Source organism: Rhinolophus ferrumequinum, chromosome 11, assembly GCF_004115265.2.
Source record: "Rhinolophus ferrumequinum isolate MPI-CBG mRhiFer1 chromosome 11, mRhiFer1_v1.p, whole genome shotgun sequence".
Lineage (NCBI taxonomy): Eukaryota > Metazoa > Chordata > Mammalia > Chiroptera > Rhinolophidae > Rhinolophus > Rhinolophus ferrumequinum.
Genome location: NC_046294.1, coordinates 12,944,516 through 12,947,618, shown reverse-complemented (window position 1 = coordinate 12,947,618; position 3,103 = coordinate 12,944,516). Strand labels below are relative to the sequence as shown.

General features: G+C 36.7%; 1 pseudogene; it reads right to left on the bottom strand.

The window, feature by feature from the left end:
* Nucleotides 1–1,805: 1,805 nt before the first annotated feature.
* LOC117030704 (olfactory receptor 4C5-like) lies at nucleotides 1,806–2,769 on the bottom strand (annotated as a pseudogene).
* Nucleotides 2,770–3,103: the final 334 nt, after the last annotated feature.

The window sequence follows — 3,103 nt, the reverse complement described above, 5'->3', positions numbered from 1 at the left end:
ATTATATCTTCCTAGTGAATTGCCCTGTTATCATTATAGGAAGCTATTATTTGTCTCTTGTGACAGTTTTTGTCTTAAAGTCCATTTTTGTGTGACATAAATATAGCCACCTCTTCTCTGTTTTGGTTAGCATTTGCCTGCAGTACCTTTTTCCATCACTTTACTTTGAGCCTATGAATGTCCTTAAATCTTAAGTGAGTCTCTTGGACAGTTGAATCTCTTTTTAAAACCATTCAGCCACTCTACGCCTTTTATTATTGGGGAGCATAACCCATTTACATTTAAAATAATTATTGATAAGTAAAGACTTACTATTGCCATTTTAGTTGTTTTCTTTCTGTCTTATAGGTCGTTTGTCCCTCTTTTTCTTTCTCACTGACTTCCTTTGTATCTTGTTGACTTTTTCATATTCATATATTTTGATTTTCTCCTTTTCTTTTCAGAACTTCTCTCCTGGCCCATATCTTGATCTCCTTCTTCTATCTGGGGTTTTCTTTCCCTCTTAGAATGGCACTACCGTGTTTCCCCCAAAATCAGACCTGGCTGGACAATCAGCTCTAATGCATCTTTTGGAGCAAAAATTAATATAAGACCTGGTCTTATTTTACAATAATATAAGACTGGGTATAATATAATACAATATAATATAATATATAATAAATACAATAAATGTATAATATAATATAATTAATATAATATAATACAATATAATATAATATACTATAATACTGGGTCTTATGTTAATTTTTGCTTCAGAAGATGCATTAGAGCTGATTGTCTGGCTAGGTCTTATTTTCAGGGAAACATGGTATGTCTATATCTCAAAATCCTCTCATCTCATTGGTCTGCAATTGGTTTGAAGTTTTCTATTGAAATTTTTATGTGCAGACAATATGTCTTGATTACTCAGCTGTCATCAACTCTCTTTTTTACCAGATACCTTTGTTCCTATTAGCTAAGTAACAAGTCCATCCAATAAAAGCTAGTTTGGAGGTAAAGTGGTATATAGGATGCCTTTGATAAAAAAGGTGCTCCACAATTTGTTTTCTGCTTGGGAAATCATGTGCAAGATTTCTCTCTGGCTGTACCTGGAAGAATTTTATGTCCCTCTATGGCTTTAGACAGAGAAAATAATTTAGTCTTGGAAGAGCCCTTATTACAATGTAAATGGTGCACCCTGGGACTGTGTAACACAGAAGCATTAATTTTGGAATGAATCCTGCCTTAATGCCTGTCTCTCATTCCTTAAAACGCATTCATTTTTGGTTGATCTTTATCTCTTACAATAATAAATCTACTTTGACTATAGTTGTTGGGATAAAAACTATCCATTTTCAACAAAATGCTTAGCTGCCGCCTTTGTGTTTAAGTATTTTAAATACTTGGCCTCTTGGTTATATATGTAACCTATACTTGAAGGTTTACAGGGAATTGTTTTACTGAACACACGAATTCAGAGATTTTTCCATGCATTGTGCCATTTTCATGTTGATTAGCAATATCCCATTTATTTATTTACTTATTCATTCCTTTATTATTTATTTTTTGGGGTGACAAATGTTAAATTACATAGGTTTCTTTGATCAATAATTTGTAAATACAAAGAAGTTTCTAATTGGAAGAAATTTTAGTCATCATTTAATCAAATATTGATGTTTTTTGAAAGAGAAACCATTAAAGAAAGATTCCAGAAAGTAAGAGGAGCAAAATATACTTAAACTCACGTGTTTTGACATCAAGACCATTATCCTTTCTATTAGTCACACTTGTTGTTAAAATATGTATAGATTTTGTTTTTATCTTCTCTATTCACATGCATTGTTACCCAGGATTACTCTTTGACTCCAGAGCTTCCTCATGGCATTTTTCACCTCTGAGTTACTGAGAGTATAGATTAAAGGGTTTAACATTGGTGTTACCATAGTATAGAATACAGCCACTGCTTTATCAATGGGGAAGGTGATCATGGGCCGAAGGTACACAAATATACAGGGAATGAAGAATAGGACAAGTACAGTAACATGGGACGCACAGGTGGAGAGAGCCTTCCTCTGTCCCTCAGTGTTGTGAGTTCTTAGGGGGCAAAGGATGAGGACATAGGATGTGATAAGAATAGAAAAAATGAGCATACACATCAGTCCACTGTTGGCGGCAACCAAAAACCCAAAGATGTGAGTGTCAGAGCAGGAGAGTTTTAGCAGAGGGAAAAGGTCACAGATGAAATGGTCAATGACATTGGGGCCACAGAAGGGCAACCAGACTATGAAAAGAATTTGAATCAGAGCATGAAGAAATCCCCCAGCCCAGGCCGTGGCCACCAGGAGGCCACACACTCGCCTGTTCATTGTGATCCTGTAGTGCAGGGGCTTGCAGATGGCCACGTAGCGGTCATAGGCCATCACCGTGAGCAGGATGATCTCGACTCCCCCAAAGAAATGTTCGGCAAAGAGCTGAGCCACTGAAGGAGATAGTTTTGTTTTCAGTGAGTAAGTCAAATATCATTTTGGGGGCTATGGTAGAAGAGCAGCAGCCATCTATGAAGGACAAGAAAGAAAGAAAAAAATACATGGGGGAGCCCAGGGCTCGGCTTGGCGATTGTCACTACAATGAGTAGGTTGCCTGCCACAGTGAGAAAGTAGATGACTGTAAACACAACAAACAAGACTTTCTGCACATCTGGGTTCTATGTCAGGCCAAGCAGGATGAATTCTGCCATGTTTTTCGTTTGCTCCATGAATCCACTTTGGCATTTAGGTAATTGACTTATCTGTTAATAGGACTTGGGTTGAAATTGTGGCAGATAAATTTTGATCAAGTAAATAATTTCTATCAGGATTGTTTTCTGTAAGACTGTGGGAAACTCAAGCAGATAAACTCAAGATTTAAAGTTGGGCCATATAATTTATTCACATAATGAACACATCGCCCTTCTCGCTGTCTCTCTCTCTCTCCATCCCTATCTCTATCTCTCTCTCACACACACACTCATTCATATCTATAAACATGGTTTTATCACTGTTGACATTCCAGACACCTTTACTGTAATTGTACATGGATGGATATTCTCCCAACAATTGCTATTTGCCCCACAGAAAAACAGGAA